Genomic DNA, 18,116 nt, shown 5'->3' with positions numbered 1-18,116 from the left:
TGGTGGCCTGTTGGCTGCTTGTTGGGCTGCTGGAATTGGGCCTATTGTTGGCCTGCCCTTTTTTTTTTTTGTGCTGCTTCTTTCCTTTCTTTTTTTTGCTTTTTTTTGCTTTGATTTTTTTTGGGCTTGTTTCTTTTTTTTTGTTTTTTCTTGGGCTGCTGGGTCGGATCGGGTCGTAGGTGGGTCGGGTCGGGTCGGGTTGACCCGACTGTTATAATATTTTTTATTTTTTCTTTTTTTTTCTTTCTTTCTTCTTCCTCTTTTCTTCTTCCTTCTTCTTCTTCAAAGTCTAGCCTCCACCACCGCTTGCGCCGCCGCTACCTCCTCCGACGCCGGTACTCTTTCTTTTCTTCTCCTCTTTCTCTTTTCTTCTCTTTTCTTCTTTTTTCCTTCGAAAAATCTCTCTTTTTGCAAGTTTTTTTTTATTTTTTTCGTGGGTGTCCTCATTTTGGAGTTTAAACTCCTTTTTATAGTTGGTTTTGCTTCTTTTTTGCAGGTAGCAAGTGGGGAAGGAGCAGCCACCCATGTTTATGGCCTGAAAATCTGGAAGTGGGTGCCCCAAATCATATAACTTGTCTGAAGGACCAAATCGCAAATGCAGCAAAACTTCTGGGGCTAAATGTAATTTTTAGAAAATTTAGGATTAAAATGAAATTTAATGAAAATTTAGGGGTCTAAGTGAAATTTAAAGAAAGTTTAAGGGTCAAAATGAAATTTAAGAAAAGTTTAGGTGTCAAAATGCAATTTTTATTTTTTAAATTTTTTTTTTTTTGAAATTTTGAAAATTAAACACAAACTCTAGTCGGACAAAAATTTAGTGCTTACACCCTCCTCGCCAATAATTTCCATGGGGGCCTTTCCCTTATCAGTGGCCCTCAGAAGTTGGGCCATCTCAGCCATCATATTCCTTTGTGCCTCCAACATTTGCTTCCTTATGTCGTTTTGCATCTTTGCCAGTTGCTCTTGCAATTGGTCCTGCATGTCCTTCTGTAACTGTTCAAATTTTTGGTCTATGTTCTTAGTTTTTGCACAAGTTCCGTAGTGATGTGTTGCTTCTAGATTTTCTTTCTCTTACTCTATTTCTCCCTATTAATTTTAATTAATTAGGGCCTTTCTATAAACTTGAATGCATATGATACAATGAGATGCTATGAAATACAAATGCATGAATGCAAAAAGATGTCGATTCGGGTTCAATTTCATTTTAGAAAACATTATTTAAGGAACAAAAATCTTTTCATAAAACGGATTACAAATACGCTTTTGCCCGTAGGCCTAGAGTCTTAACCCTATCTAATAACAATGTTAACTCTCGTCCTCTATTTGACGATGACTCATACATTATACTCAGCATTCTAGCTTGTACTGCCAAATCTTGCAAGTGTTCAGCAACCTCTCGAATTTGAACTAAGGCTTCTCCCATGAGATAATCCCTATTTCCAACTTGATCCTGAAGATGGTGAAGTTCTCCCTTCCACTGTTCTTCTCTTGCCTCGAGCTACTCAATCCGTAGCTCACAGCCCTGTAGTGCTGCTTCCAACCTTTCAATATTGTGCTTCATTTCCTCGATCTTATTCAAGCTTGCCTTTAACTCGATTGCAAGGTTACGACTTCGGTGATGATAAAGAGATCGTCCAAGTTCAGCCACCTTAGTTTTTAATCCTTGATTTTCCTTCTCTAGGGCCTGATTACGAGACTGCATCTCTTGGAACTTCTTCTCCCAATACTCGGCTTTGGCTCTTTCTTCCTGAATCTCTTGCTGCCACTGCTCTGGAGTAAATCATCTTGATCTTCCTCAATCTTTCTCTTTTCCTTTTTCACCTTCTCGACTTCCATCTTTTGAACATCGACGTCGAGACTTAAGCACATTTTTTCCTCTTCGAGCTTTTCAATCCTCTTTTCAATCTCCAAATTCTTTCTCTCGAACTCTTGCTTCATAACCTCCAACTCTGATGGAATCACTCGTAAGCTCTCCTCTAATGATCGAGCCACTCCCAAAATTGGCTCAGGGACATTATCGTTGACTCTCCTACTAAACCACCATTTATATTCAAGGATTGACGTTGAGCCTTCGGTCAAGATCTTCATACAGAAAAGCTTCTTTCAAGTCTCAGAAATCTCTCGCATCTTCTTCTTATAGTGATCTCCTTTATAAGAGAAATCATTTTGAGCTAGACCCTATGTAACCGGTATGAATTGCCTCGCTCTATATTGCCTTAGAACAAGCAATGGTGCATATCCAACAATTCCCCAAATTCCTAGCAAAGGGACCCAATCAAAACTGCCACAGCGGTAAAGGACTTCACTAGGAACCAACCAATGAGCCTTTCACATAACATCTTCCTCTCGAAGATTCTGAAGAATGTCTATCCACCTCTCCTCTGAAATGTCAGATCTTTTCGGTATGTCTACTACTTCTTTTAAGGGAGAATAACCTCAAAGAATACTCGGCAAGGAACCTTATCAAGCTTCTAAAAATGACTGTGGAACCAAACCGACAGCAACTGTGCACATCCAATGAATCTACCTTCGCCTGCTCTCCGACATTCACTCAAAGATCTAAATTTCTCAGCTAAGATTGCTGGTACCGGTGTATTCTGCTTACCAACGTGATCGAACAAATCTACAACTGCCTCGTCTATGTGCCTCAACGCCTTTGGGAAAATCACCATGCCGTAAATACTCAAAGCCAGGACGTCGACCCTTTTCTTTACGTCTGGATGTATCGATATCAAATCCCTCAAAACGGCCCATGGAACGCACTTACTATCACCCTTTTGCTGTATACGAGTTACAGCCCACTGCTCACTCATCCCAGTAATCATTATCAACTTCTTTGCAAAAGTTGGAAGACTAGCAGGCCTAACATAAGCCTTGTGACCCTGAATCCTCAGGCAACGCAGTAAAGTCGTATACTCCTCCAAAGTAGGCGCAAGATCAACATCACCAAATGTAAAGCAACTATAAGCAGGGTTCCAGAACTGTACCATAGTTCGAAACAAGTGCCTATCTACTTTGATGTCTAGCAAATAGGAAAGGTCTCCATAATTCTGATAGAAAAGCTGCTTAGCCTCGTCATCCCATTGGGCCCAAATATTTCTCAGCTCCTGAAACGCATTCTGCGTCGAATTAATACGGGTGAAGTCCCATAACTCTGATGTATATCCCTCGGTGACACTATCTCCTTTCTCTAACTGGGTTTTCTCTAACCAGGTACAGACAGAAGCATTGTCCTCCACTCTATCAAGGTATTCATTCCTCATTACAAAACTTTCTAATCTAGAAATTGAACTGTGAATCTACAACTTTAAATGCCAAATGACATACAATGACAACAAAATAAAAATAGGTCAGTATCATAAAAAAATGATAAACAAGTACTTACAAGGGTAGCTTACTAAAGGCTATTACTATCTTTCCTAAACTCTTTAAAGTTCACTATATGAGTTTTAGCTCTAAAGCCAGGGTATCTGAACCAACAGATTCCTTGGTCTTCACCCATTATAGGCTCATATAGACCAAGTTCAATTCAGGGGGACACATTTCCCTATGGCCATACGGAGATGAAAATCTCACGAAGACATAGGTACAGTATCCCGGAAGTAATCCACTAGCTCATACGAAGGTGAAAACCTTACGAAAGCGTAGCTTCTTACTCCCACTTAAGGGTGTGATTACAACGGTCATGCAAATGCAATGTACAACAATAAGGTAACAAACATATGCAGCAAACACATGTAAAAAGGGTCCAATTTTAAATTTTCCAAACTTCCGACATTAAGACAGAAAATACTCAATTTCTTGGCTTGACTCTCTTAAGTCCGCAGTGGAGTCGCCAAGCTGTCGAAACCATTTTTTAAAGGGATGTTTGAAAAATGGGGATCGACTTTTGAAAAACGAAAACGAGAGTCGCCACCAACTTTTTTAGGTGTGATTGGATCACCTTATAAAACGTTTTGGTCTACGAAAATTAAGAAAACAGGTTCGGGAGTCAGTTACGTACGAGGAAGGTTTAGAACCCTCACGCCCAAAATTGGTACCAAATTGAATAGTTTTCTGTCTTAATGTCAAATTTTTTAAAGGATTTAAAAATAGGATCCCTTTTTTAAAACCGGAATTATTTAAGTTGAAAAATCGAGATTCCTTAGCTCCGAAAGAATACAAACATCACATCCAGCATGATAGGATACGTTATTCTTAAACTCTCGTAACTGAAATTATCTCGTGATTTACAAAATCTATTTAAAAGGATACTTTAGGCATTTAGACAAACGGGAAATCTCAACCCAGCATGTTAGGGCGCTATTTCCCTAATTCCTAAATACGAAAAACATTGCCTCATTTTAGAAAAACTTTTGGATAAAATATGACAATTAAATGAAATATTTTTTTTAAATAATGATTTGAATAAAATTTTAAAAAATAATTTACTAAGAGTAATACTAAAAAAATTATTAAAAAATGAAAGAGTTTGATATGATACTAAAATTATTTAAAAAAATAAAATATATAAAAAAATCAGGGAAACATGGATTAAATAAAAAAAAGGGTTGAAAAACGAAAAGAATAAAATAAGAACAAACCGTAGAAAATAAGAACGTAAGAGGGAGAGAAATTTGAGTGAAAGCTCTCAAAAATTTTTATTGTTTCCCAAAACTCCAGTGTGTTTACAATGAAGGAAGAGGCCTCTATTTATAGTTGAACCTCCTCAAATCCAACGGTAAAGATTAATTACATCAACAGTTAAGATTAAAAGGTATCTACAAATTAAATCTCTAAGATTACAAAATCATATCTTCTAAGATTGCATATCATATCTAAGATTGCAATCATATCTAAGATTGTATCATATCTAAGATTGCATATCATTGAAGATTATATTTCCATATGAGTCAAGCTTGTAGATGGACCTTAAATCTTTTCAAGTAATAGGCCATTCTGATCGGGCCAAATTATATTTGTAATTCTGGACTGAACTTGGACTCCGTCTTTTTTGGGAGGGTTTATTATTTTTGTTTTTTGGACTTATTTCTGGGCCCGGGCAAAATTGAGTGTCTACAAAAGGCTTTTTAGCTTCCTCTCCTTGAGTAAACTAGATCGAAATGTGGCTTTTTTTCACAAGTAATTCATCAGAATTTCTTCAAATTTTTTAGTTTCTTCATAGATTTCTTCAAAAAAACTTCTAGACTTCTAAACTTGTGAATGTACATAGAATGGTTTGAAGGTGACCCTTTTTATGATGTCAATTACTTGAATAAAAGAGAGTTCTTATAAAATTTAACTTATTCATTTGAGTGTTCTACAATAACTAAACTCTTTTATTTAGTATTATTACTTAATTAATCAATTTAATTAATGATAAATATATTTTATTATTATTTGTCTCTTAATTAGTGACTTATAGTAATTTAGACTTGACAGATAGTGGTTTATAATTAGTTTGAAATCTCGTTATCAACATATAGATTTATGCTAGTTCCTACAAACGGTATCAGTGGTTACAACATAAAATACATGGGTGATGAATCACATCATAAGGCTTGAAGAGCCACTAAGACAAGGACAATCCATAGCATACAGGCGCAAAGAGCCAGTAATTCTTTTAAAAAATCATGACCAAATTCATGCAACATTAAATTTATTATTATATAATTTTTAAAATCTAATATTATCTCTATCACAAAATTAACCGAATTGAAAAAAAAAACACACGTAATTACCAAGACTAATTTAAACATAATTTACTTTTATAAAAAGTTATTAAATGGAAGAAAAACACATTTTAAAGCAGAATGAAATCAACAAATAGCATGGCGTTTATATTTATATGTATGAAACTTGTGTGTGTCAGTCTTTGTAGGTAGCTGTAGTTTTCATGCAAGACATTCATAATTAAATTGTCGGAAAAAGGTTGCTTGCTTCAACCTCAGCCCTAAGTCTAAGGTAAGATCTGCAGATTGCCATGTAAAACAACCACTTTACCCAGTTAATTATCAGCTCATCCCTTCGCAAAGTTTAATAATCTGATTGGAACTCAACCCATTTAACACAATTTTAAAATTTTAAGATAAATAAATAATTATTATTTAAAATTTTTAAAAATATATTTAAAATTTATATAAAAAATCAAAGATAAAAATAAACAAAACATAGTGAAATTTAAAAAAAATCATTTTTTCTAGATTTTGATTTTCTTTGGGGGGTTACTCATTTAAAATTATTTTTAAATTTTTGCTTATATTTCACATATTGAATCGATTAGATCTTGAATTCTCAATTCAATCCAATATTAATAATGTAGTTTTTTCTAATATTTCATGTTTATTTTATCATTTTTATTTAAATTTATAATTATTTTTCTCAATAATTACGAGTGAATTTAAGGAGAAAACAAAAGTATTGCCCCCTAAAATAGAAAATTATCGGTTCAGTCTACTCATAAATAATAAAATTACAAACAAATTAAGTAAAATTTTACTGTACCTCCTAAAATAAAAAATTCTTTTAATCCTTTAAAAATAATTAAATTAATAAATAACATATTTATATTTTAACCTCTTAAAAGTTTATAATTAAATTTCAACCTCTAAAAAATATTTTAAATTCACTCTTATCAACAATATAGCGCATTTTCGTTTGAGAAAAACAATGTACTTCTTACTGCACCTACCAAATATTCATATATATATATATTATATTTGACGTTAGAATATTCCAAGCCATGGGATAGGTTCTCAAAATTTTCACTTTGTGATGTAAAGGAAAACAATATAAAGTAATAGTGGAACAGCAGAGACAGAGCGTGTGAATTGATGAGTTGAGCAGCAGGTGAGGCCACTGAAAATTACAGAAATCTGTTTGCATGCAATGCATGTACAGTGTCCCCCACATATAATAATAGGCCAAGAAAGTATCCTCTGTCACGTATGCCGGAAGGGCTCCGCTACTTTGTTTTATTAATTTTATTTTTATACAAATACGACAGTTTGCATTGTTGAAGACATGAAACCAGATTTTGTGTACGTCAAAGATGAAGGTTTTGTGCTCAAACCCCTTTGACCATTAAAAACCTTACTTTGATTGGTAATACAGCCCAATTGACAACAAAGTGCATATATATATATATACCCCATCTCACAAGATTACAATAAGAAAATTGGGATTTGGCCATCAGCTTTTATTGATTCTCTACAATCGTAGCTTTGAATACAATAATAATTGCAAAGTATGAGCTGAAAATATGGGATTTTCTTTTGTAGTTGTAAAGGTGTTTTAGGCTTTGGACTTTCAACCCCATATCTAATATTGACACCTAAAAAAGAAGGAATAGTTTTAAAGAGTAATAAATACTGATTAAAGTAATATTTTATTATTTAATTTACACTCAATAATACTTGTAAAATCCATTGCTCGAGAAAAAGAGAATGGAGTCAAAGGCATTAAAGGTGAAAGCAAGAGTTTGGTCCAACTGACATCTCCTCGTACTATCTCGAGCAATGTGATACAATTACACCGACGCAAAAGGAGAAAATACAAATCAAATTTACACCCATATTTATCCATATATTCCTTTTTAAAACAAGGTAGAAACAAATTAATTACGAAAATAAAGTGTTTGTTAAGAGTAATATTTTTTTTAAAAATTTTAATAAGAAAAAAAAATTAAAAAAGTAAAAAAAATATTTTTTTAATTGATAACACCAATGTGTCCAACGGCACCGCTTAATTAAATAAAAATACATGAAAAATACATTTAAGGCATTAAATACATAGAAAAGCCATTAACACATTAAATGCAAAGAAAAAACTATTGTCTGGTGTTAGAATCATAAACTAGTTTTTTTTTTTCACTTTTTCACCTTGTTTTGTCATCAATTTTTTTAAAATTTAAAGATTTCGCCAATGTATCTGGCAGTGCAAAAAAATTTCACTTTTTCAATTTTTTTTATTTTCCTGTTAGATTTTTAAAAAAAATTTCACAAGTGCCGCCAATATATCAGGTTACACCCAAAGTTATTGTAGCAAACACACAATTTTTATAATTAATTATTTTTAAATATTATTTTTATAAAAAGAAAAACTCATATATTCAATGTAGGTTATTTTTGGTAATCTTATTTTTAGAGTTTGAATCAATTTTTTTTATAGTGTAATGTATTTTATTATTATTATACTTTATGTTTGTTGATAATTTAATACCTTTCAGTATTAGAGATGCACCATTTTGCTTTTTCTTTTGTGCTTTTTTTTTAATATATATAAAACAATCATCAAATTCCAGTTTTAAACTTTTTACCCTATAAAACTTTGAGATCTAATATATAACTTTTAATATTTTATATAATTTAACTTTTTATTTTTATAATGTCATTACTTAACCTAAATAGTTAATATTGTTAATTATTCTAATTAAAATGTATATGTTAATTTTTTTTAAGAACATTATTCCAATAAAAAATTTGGAATCATGCGGAGTTTAACAGAATGTTTTCCATGTCAACATTTTTAACATTATTTTATTGAAGTGAGTAGCTTTTTTTAATTTTAAAATGTCACACTAATAAATTTATAAAAAAATTTAACAATTATAACTATTAGAATTAAATTCTTGAAAATAAAAATAAAAATCTAAATTTCAAATTTACCTAAACAAATAACAAACCATAAAAGTTAAAATATAGTTAAATTGTTATTTTTGAATCTCATAAAATGAAACAAACTTTTCCTGCTTTGATTTTATTTTAGCTTTTAAGCATAAATGAATAATGTTACTTTTTCCTCTCTCCTTTTATTGTAATCAAGTTTGTTGACCGTGGAGCTGTGATGCATTAATCACCTTTATGTTGTAAATATTTGACAGTATAACAAAGAAAAAATTCATTTTAGTAAAAATTATAATTATTATATTCAATATTGAAATTAATACCAATCTCACCCATAAATGATTTTCTTTTTGGTACGTGGAATAAGTTGGAATTTCGAAATTATTATTAAAATTTTTTTATCTAAATATCACAATTATCTTGAATAATATTAGTTTCAAATCGTAAAATAGATAAAAATACTTATAATTATACCAAAAAAAGAATAATGATCGATAATTTAACTTTGTCAAAATTTAGAACCTTGAACACCCAGATTCTAATGCTGCCATCCGAAAACTATGTATGGATTGGCTAGTTATAGTTAAGATACTTATTTAATCAATTGTATATAATGATTATTGATACTAGTGAGTTTTGAGTTATATTTAATATTTTGTTAGTAAAATATTTTGAGTTGAATTACTCATTCAATCGATATAATGATTCATTTTGATTGAAATCGTTGATGCTAATTAGTTATTTGAACTGGAATTTGATAAAATATTATCAAATGTTCATATTTATAATACTTAATATTTTTATTTTTTACACTATAGATGCATATATCAATGAACAAAAAATATTTTACTACATAGGCATATGGCACACTCTATTGAAGGGTAAAAACTCTATTAATATAGAATAATCCATATATACTGTAAGAGATAAACTCAATTAAGTAACAAAAAAGTAAAATAACAAAGAAATTGAATAGATCAAACACAAATATTTTACGTGAAAATGCCTTTCCAAAGAGGATAAAAAATCACAGATAAAAATAATTTCACTATAACGACAAAAACAAATTGTACAAAGATGGAGATAAAACTAAACCCCGAAATCTAAAATAAGAGCCCTCAAAATGTAAATATAAAATTCTCTGAAAGCTTGTAAAATCTAATAGCTAAATGTGTAATGGGTTAAATCTTTCTAGGGTAGAAAAGTGCAAATCTATACGCTAAATTAGTAGGTCTAATAATATTAAAATAAATACACTAATCAAAGTTCGACTAAAACAAATACTCAAAGTTTAACTAGGAGAAGAAAATCAATAAATTGTGTGACACGTCGCCACGCCACGACGTCCCCTGTCGTGTCATCACAATAATGTTTTTGCTTCTCCCCTATTTTCGTTGTAAACAGGCCAATTTGCCCGGGCCCAAAGAAGAACCAAAATACAAAATAAATAAATTAAATCAAATGTTTACAGTCCATTAAAATGTCCCAGTTACATGACCCATAGCCCAAATTAAAAAAACCAATATAAGCCCAACCCCAAAATTACATCGGCCCAAACAGCCCAAAATATTTTAAACCGAAACCCTAGGTTTTTTTTGCCCCTTTGCGCCACAACTGGACAGCAGCCCCAGCCTCTGTACCCTCCAGCAGCCACGCCCGCGCCTCCATACGCCAGCACAGCCACCGTACTCGTGCCACGCACACCCGTACCTGTAAAAAAAAAAAAACAACAGCAGCAACAATAGCCAATACGAAAGCAAATAAAGAATATTGTATTTTTCTTTATTTATTTCTATCATTTTATCTCTTTGGCTATAAAGCCAAAGGGTTCGTTCATTGTAATTTTTTACGCAAAAAAATACACAAGCAATACAAAGCAACCAAATAGAAGAAAAGGTGATTTTCAAGTCTACTTACCCTTTCGTCTTTCTTGTCATTTCCTTGTGATTTTAGCATAAATGAAATGAACACTTGAAACAACACCGATGAAAGCCCATCTGTTTCAAAAACATGGTGATTCGGGGCAAGGGTTGTTTTCTTTTTTTTTTTTGTCGGCATATTTTGCTTCTTTTTTTTTACAGAATAGCATAGGATCTTAAGTTTTTTTTTTAAAAAAAAGGGGGAGAGAAAAGGAAGTAAACTTACCGAACCTCCCTGGGCGAGGCTTTCTTCGGCAAGATCTGGCCTCCACTCTAGACTGTCGACCACCAAATCAGATGGTGGGTTCAGTGGCTGCTGAATGAAACCCTAGGAGCATGCAAAGTTCATTTCAGTAAAAGGGGGGCTGTGTTTAAAGGCAAATAAGTAAAAAAAGGGTTTATAAAAGCTGATGTAAAAAACGGTGCCGTTTAATGGTAAGGAGATCCGCGCGTCGACCCATTCCCAGACCCGGATCCATGCCCCTGCACGTAAAATGGGAAAATTCGCGGTTAATCCCTCCCTTTTGCGCCGCGTCTCAATTGACTCCTATTGGCATCCTATCTTTTTTAATTTTCCCCAAAAGTTTATGCACTATTTTATTTTAGTCCGCGCTTCAACACTGCGTTTTGGGGTCTGGTACATTTCCAGTTTAAGCCCCTCCACGTTTGCGCGCATCGCACTTTGGTCCACTTTTAGACCATTTTATTTATAAATTAGCCCATTCATTTTAATTTCATTTTAATTAGACCCCCTTGACTTGTATAGTTCATTTCCTTTTTTTAATTCACTTTTTTTATACATGCGAATGCACACCTTTTGAGTTTTCATGATCATTTCACCTTCTTTTACATAAAATCTTTATTTTAAATTTTTTTTATCGTATTATTTTAAAATATTTTTGTATAAATACTCCATTTGAATATTCCTATATACTATTATACCTATGGAATTCATGATTAATTTAGTTTTCTTATTCTACATATATTATTAATTCCATGTTACTTAATACACATAGTCTCTTTTGAATCTACTTGTACATATTCTTAAACCATATATATAGCATGTTTTATTATACATTGTTGTCATTTAAAAAAAAATAAAAACTTCATGACGTATATGTTATTGAAAGTATTTTCCTTTTTATATGTATATGGTCATTTTTTTTAAATAAATATTTCATTAAAAAAAATATTTTGTACATATAAGTATGTTTTTTTAGTCTATTATATATATATATACACGTTGTATTAAAGTTAATTTTATTTCATATATATATTATTAACCTTATATTATTTTATACATATGATTTCTTAAATTTATTCTTGTATTTCATTATATAGTCCTACGTAATATATCTTCTAAGCAATCATTATATATGTATGTATATTTATTGATACCTATATTTGATCTATATATATTATTAAATCCATGTATTTTATACATATAGTCTTCTTTATATATATATATAAGCATGTTCTTAAATCTATTATATAATTTATTATAAAATTAATTTAAGCTTGTATGTATTTCTATGTTTTTACAAATAATTATTTTTAAAAGTTATTTATGTATATATGTTTTGTAAATCTATTTTGTGTATTATATCTTGTCATGTATCTTTATTATTCTTTCATATTATATACATTATTTAAATTATCATGTACATTGTCAATTTTTAAATGAATTTGTGTTTAAAATATTTTACATGCAATTTGATTCAAACTTTTATTCTATAATATCTATTTCAAAAATTATAGATCCCTGGTTCTTATACAAATTTGTCAACCTATATATTATGTGTCCATTTATCCGTTATTATTTTAAAATCGTTATGGCACAATGGCTTCTAATTGCTATGTTGTTGTTTTTTTTTTTACATCTTGCATTGATTATTTTATATCATGCTATGTATATTATTGTGGCATATTATTGTGTATATTGTTTTGGTTGTATTGAATTGTTATATTGTTATTTTCATCATTGTATTATTATATCAATTATTTCCCATGCATGATTGTAATCGGGTTACATTTTTTAGGTTAGTTATACTTAATTATTAGTTTGTTAATTGACTGTATCTCACATGTGTCTATTATCCCATATCATTGTTTTCCACTTGGCTTATGAAATTTGGTTTTGTAAGGTCTAAATTTTTAAGATTGATCTTGTTTCATTACAAATCTCATTAACGCGTTTTAAGCTATTTCTATGATTATTCATTTAAGAATTCTTTAAAACGAAAGCAATACTCGGTGTTTGGCAATTCGGGAATCGTGTCCTATCGTGCTGGGTTGCGATTTCTCATTTGTTCAAAACAATCGAATATTCCCTTAGAATTTCACTCATGCTTTTAAAAATTCTTCAAAATGAAGGTAATGTTCGATGTTTGGTAATTCGGGGAATCGTGCCCTATCGTGCTGGGTTACGATTTCCTATTTATTCAAAATAATCAAACATTCCTTTGGAATTTCATTCATGTCTTTAAAAATTCTTCAAAACGAAGGTAATGTTCGATGTTTGGCAATTCGGGGAATCGTGCTCTATCGTGCTGGGTTGCGATCTCCTGTTTGTTTCAAATAATCGAGTATTCCTTTAGAATTTCATTCATGTTCTCCAAATTCTAAAATAAGGCAATGTCCGATGTCTAGGAATTCTAGGAGTCGTGCCCTACTGTACTGGGTTTCGATTTTCTCTTTGGACTAAATAATTGGACATCCTTTTGTGGTTTTCAATATACAAACTTTTGGAAGTCGAAATTTATCATGTTTTCGAGGGCATAAAGGCTCATGTCCTATCGTGCTGGATGTGATGCTCTATTCCTCTTAAGCAAGAGAATCTTGATGACCAGCTCGGGTTATTCAAATGTTATTAAAAGGAACCACATTTCAAAAAAAATTTAATCTTAGACATAAGGACAGTATCTAATCGATTTGGTACCAATTTTGGGCGTAATGAGGGTGCTAATCCTTCCTCATACGTAACCGAATCCAGAACCTATTTTTTCAAATTTCGTAGACCAAAATCGTTGTTTTAGTAAGCCAAAATGTTTTATTAAAATGACCAAATTTCTTGGTGATCCAATCACACCTCATCAAAAAATGATTGGTGGCGACTCCACAATTCATTTTAAAGTCGATCCCCGCTGATTTTTAAATTTCAAAAAGATGGTTTCGACATTCGTCATCGCTTTCTGTTTGTGTCTAAATTTGATTGAAATGTGAGGCATACTCTACAAATCTCTACCATAACTCATATTTCCATAATGCCTTCTTTTCTAAAGCCCACCACAGGCCTATCTCAAACTATGCAAGATATTAATTAAGTCGAAGTTGTGTTTGAACTTTGAAGCTGGAAGACTTTTAGTCTTCGACTTGTGCACTGCCAAATCAAAATTGAACCAAGTCTGATTTTCACGAACGCAGTGCCCTATTTTTTCAAAACTTGCATCCAAAAGAGAACCTCTCTTATACGAAATGATCATACATTTTTCTCTCCGATGACCAAATTACATTTGCTTCAAATGAGTTGAATTCGACTCCTTAATAGACAAAGGACATCCTGTTACACCGGTCACTGTTGATCCTTCCAACACATAAAGAATGACAATCCTTTTACCTTTCATCAAAACGAGTGCCCCACAAGATACTTTAATGTTGCTTGACTCAATGTTAATTTTACAACCCTTCGAGTCTAAATTTCCCAATGAGATGATATTTTTCTTTAAATCAGGTACATATCTGACGTCTGACAGTGTCTTGATTGTCTTATCGTGCATCCTAAACTAAACATGTAAAAGCCCGTTTTTTTAGGGTTGATCGGAACAGTGGTTTCGGGGCCACCAAATCTGAACGAGTAGGTTGGTAAATATTATATTTAATATTTACGAGTTAATTGTGATTTTAAAAATGTTTTTGATATTGTGATTTTTTGTTTTATAAGTGATTTATTAAGTTCAAGTGGTATGACCCTAAGGTCAAGTGGGTTTAGAAAATGAGGTATCAGGACCTTGTTTCTATAAACCGAGTCTTAAATATTTTTATAAATATTTACGTTGTGGCAATAAGATGGTATTAAAGTTTCGTTGAAAAATTTTATCGTTTCGATAGTCAATTAAACAAAAATGACTAAATTGTGTAAAGTGCAAAAGTTGTGTTCTATAACCTAAATGTATTAAATAGATATAGAACTTAAAATTAGAAGTCCTTATTTGGTAATTATCCCATTAAAGAGATAGTGGGATATGATGGCTTGGCATTTGGTGTAATAAATAAAGTGTATAAAGGTTAATATTGTAAATTGGTTAAAAATAATAATAAAATGAATATAATAAAAGAATCAAGGTGTCATCTTTTTCATTCTCTTTTTACCAGCCGAATATGAAGGCTTGAGAAGCCATGGAAGAAGCTTCCAACTTTCAGCTAATGCATGGTAGGCATTTCTAGTCCCGTTTTTAATTATTTTTATACTTTCGGGATCGTTGTTGCTTAATCTATCTAATGAGGGGACTATTTTGCAAAACCATTGAATAGTTTGATATTTTCCATTGATGAGTATAATAGGGCTTTGAAGTTTAATGGAAGAATATGAGTCCTTGTTGATAGTTAAACACTTTTTGTTAAGTGAATTTTTGTGAAATTGACAATTAAGGGCTAAATTGATAAATGTGAAAACTTTGTGGTTAAAATGTCAAATAAATGAAATGTGTGGGCTGCTAGAGACACTAGTGATATTCGTCTATAGTAGAATTTTACTCAATTTCATGAATTTGCATTTTTATGATATAGAGACTAAATTGTAAAGAAGTTGAAATATTAGGAGCAAAACTATAATTTTTCCATAAAGTGAATTATGGATTGTTTTGATACCATGAACATTTGGCTAAGCTTAATTATGGTTAAAAATGGTTAATTTGCATGTTTTGAGCTCAGGGACTAAAATGAATAAAAGTAAAAATTTAGGGGTAATTTTGTAAAAATGACAAAAATGACCAAATTGTATGAAATGAGGTGTTTTAATGTCTAAATTAGTATACTGAATGAAATTATTAATTTAGATCAAGATCGGGTGGAAAATCGAGAAAAATGAGAAAATTACCAAAATGCCCCTGAACTTTGGTATCTCTACAATTTAGCCAGGTAAGTTTGTATGCAATAAGCATTGTTAAATTGATGTTTCTAATGCTTTAATATTGTATAAATTGTATATACGTGAATATTTTAATGTCAGACGACATATCGACAAAATGTGGCACTTAGTGTGCGGGGCAATCAAATATGGTACTCAGTGTACGAAATATTGAGAATGGCACTTAGTGTGCGAGATATTGAGAATGACACTTAGTGTGCAAAATATCGAATGATTCAAAGGGAATTTATAAATTGTGATTGAATGATTAAATAGAGCAAAGTGAACAAGTATACATGCTATATTATATGAATTGTTTATGAGACGACTTTATAATGGTGATATTTGGGCTTTGAGCCTAGCAAGCTTTAAGCTGGTGAATAATATTATCGGGTTTAAAACCTAGCAGGCTAAATGCCGGTGATTTGATAAAAGTCTAAGACTATGAGACCTTGTGTTAAATCGGCAATTGAATTTGTTCAATGCATTAAGTTGGCCAGGTATGTGGTATATTCTTATGCATGTTAGATCGATTGGAATTGAATCATGAGTGTGAAATGAGAAGCATAGGTGAAAATGCCTATGTCATATATGTGAGTAAGGGCAAAACCATCGTAAATTATCGATAAGGGTGGACTATGTGCGGAATCATCTTATAATTGCTAATTTGAACGGTTGTGTGCGAATCATTGAGCATGATGTATTGTATTGAGATTATGCTTGAGTGAAATTATAGATATGTGATGAAATTTATTGGTGATATACATGTTTAAATAATGTGAATGCAAAGAATGTGTGAAAGAGTAAATTTGTAATAAATTTGCTTGGGACAGCAGCAGTAACGTGATTTTGGAAAATCACCATAAATTGTTGGAGTTGAGTTAGAAGCTGAATAAATTATGTAATTAAAGCTTAATGAGTCTAGTTTCTTATAAAAGAAACCGTGTAAGCAAAAGAATTGCTGATAATGAGATATTTGAAGTGGCGTGGGATAGAGTCAAATGACTTCGGGGACCCCTATTCTGTTTTTAGAAAATCATTATAATTTGTACAAAAATGGTTATAAGATAAAATTTATATGCTTAGACTCCTTAATGAGTCTAGTTTCAAATGGAATCAAATAGAACATATTTTGAATTCTGTACAATGAGGAATTTGATTCGTAGTGGAGAGTGGTCAGATTAGTCAAACAGTAAAATAGGGGAAACTTTAAGAACTGGTATTGATTGGCCAAACCTAAAATTCTGAAAATTTTATGGATGGAAGATATATGAGTCTATTTTCAGGGAAAATTAACGGCAATTGATTTGGAGTTTTTTAGCTCCAGTTATAAATAATTTAGTGACTATTGCTCAGGAAGACAACTTGTAGTGAATTTGTGATTATGTTCTAAACATTGATAAAACTTGTTAATGAGTTGCTTATTGTTTTCTTATGAACTTACTAAGCGTAAAGCTTACTCCCCTTTTCTTTCCCATATTCCCTAGGGTTGCCAGGTTAGCTCGGGTTGGATGCCGTCAGAGATATTATCACATTGTCAAGTCTACAATATCGGCGTAAGTAAATCTTAGTGTTTCGAGTCTATGGCATGTATAGGGTTGTAAAGTTGAGTAAGTAAATGATACAAGACTAAGATATTGGTAAATATATAATAATGCCTCATGAATATTTTGGGCCTTGTAAGCCCGATTAAAGGATAATATACGTGTGTATGAAAAGTTTAAAATTGATCAAAAATTTTTACGGTCTGGTTTTATATTAATGGATGAGTTTAAATTTGGTAATACCTCGAACCCTGTTCCGACGAGGGATATGGGCGAAAGGTGTTACAAAACAGTACCAATGCCGGTTACCTTACTAGGTGAATCATTCCCTATTCGCACAACTCCACCTTCAACTGAACTGTATGTGGAGAACCAATCCCTGTTGGGGCACATGTGGAAAGAACACCGTGAATCTAAGATCCTCTCGGATATAAACTTGGAGCTTTCGCTTGTTGGCACCAACAAGAAATCATCACCCTTGTCATTGGCCAAATTAGCACAAGCTAAATCTTCCTCATTACTCTCAACAGCCCTTTTATTTCGCAGCTTGTAACAATCTGCCTTGACATGACCTAACTTTTTACAATAGCAACATCTCTTGTCTCGCTTCCTTAATGCTACCAAAATTAAGGCTTACTTATCCGACTTGCTATCAGAACCAAACTCATTGTCAAGTTTATCTTTGCTCAAGAAATGACCCTTCGTATCTTCGAACGAGAGATTATATTTGTCATAAATCAGGGCCTCCCTGAAAGACTTGTATGAAGGGGGTAAATAGCACAATAATAGCATAGTATGATCTTCATCGTCAATATAAACCTCAAAATTCTTTAAATCATTCAAAAGAGTAATAAATTGACCGATGTGACCTTTAAGGTACTCATATTCGTTCATGCAGAACGTGTGCAACTGTTGTTTCAACACC

The 18,116-nt window shown here is 31.9% G+C and overlaps 1 long non-coding RNA gene across 1 annotated transcript; it reads right to left on the bottom strand.

Annotated features, from left to right (window-relative positions):
* Positions 1 to 10,031: 10,031 nt before the first annotated feature.
* On the bottom strand, positions 10,032 to 11,255 carry LOC107922915 (uncharacterized). The gene is made up of 2 exons (XR_001691463.2): positions 10,749 to 11,255; positions 10,032 to 10,600 (listed from the first exon to the last, which is right to left on the bottom strand). It is a non-coding gene; the product is annotated as an uncharacterized lncRNA (long non-coding RNA).
* Between the last annotated feature and the right edge of the window lie 6,861 nt (positions 11,256 to 18,116).

Source organism: Gossypium hirsutum, chromosome A11, assembly GCF_007990345.1.
Source record: "Gossypium hirsutum isolate 1008001.06 chromosome A11, Gossypium_hirsutum_v2.1, whole genome shotgun sequence".
Classification (NCBI taxonomy): domain Eukaryota; kingdom Viridiplantae; phylum Streptophyta; class Magnoliopsida; order Malvales; family Malvaceae; genus Gossypium; species Gossypium hirsutum.
The sequence above is the reverse complement of the archived record's forward strand: the minus strand, read 5'-3'. Positions and strand labels throughout refer to the sequence as shown.